Genomic DNA, 872 nt, shown 5'->3' with positions numbered 1-872 from the left:
GTATTGTGCCTTAACCTAACCCGTATTGTGCCTTAACCTAACCCGTATTGTGCCTTAACCTAACCCGTATTGTGCCTTAACCTAACCCGTATTGTGCCTTAACCTAACCCGTATTGTGCCTTAACCTAACCCGTATTGTGCCTTAACCTAACCCGTATTGTGCCTTAACCTAACCCGTATTGTGCCTTAACCTAACCCGTATTGTGCCTTAACCTAACCCGTATTGTGCCTTAACCTAACCCGTATTGTGCCTTAACCTAACCCGTATTGTGCCTTAACCTAACCCGTATTGCGCCTTAACCTAACCCGTATTGCGCCTTAACCTAACCCGTATTGCGCCTTAACCTAACCCGTATTGCGCCTTAACCTAACCTATATTGCGCCTTAACCTAACCTATATTGCGCCTTAACCTAACCTATATTGCGCCTTAACGTAACCCGCGTTGCGCCTTAACGTAACCCGCGTTGCGCCTTAACGTAACCCGCGTTGCGCCTTAACGTAACCCGCGTTGCGCCTTAACCTAACCCGCGTTGCGCCTTAACCTAACCCGCGTTGCGCCTTAACCTAACCCGCGTTGCGCCTTAACCTAACCCGCGTTGCGCCTTAACCTAACCCGCGTTGCGCCTTAACCTAACCCGCGTTGCGCCTTAACCTAACCCGCGTTGCGCCTTAACCCAACCCGCGTTGGGCCTTAACCCAACACGCGTTGGGCCTTAACCCAACACGCGTTGGGCCTTAACCCAACACGCGTTGGGCCTTAACCCAACACGCGTTGGGCCTTAACCCAACACGCGTTGGGCCTTAACCCAACACGCGTTGGGCCTTAACCCAACACGCGTTGGGCCTTAACCCAACACACGTTGGGCCTTAA

Source organism: Schistocerca americana, unplaced genomic scaffold, assembly GCF_021461395.2.
Source record: "Schistocerca americana isolate TAMUIC-IGC-003095 unplaced genomic scaffold, iqSchAmer2.1 HiC_scaffold_1111, whole genome shotgun sequence".
Lineage (NCBI taxonomy): Eukaryota > Metazoa > Arthropoda > Insecta > Orthoptera > Acrididae > Schistocerca > Schistocerca americana.
Note: the sequence above shows the minus strand (reverse complement) of the source record.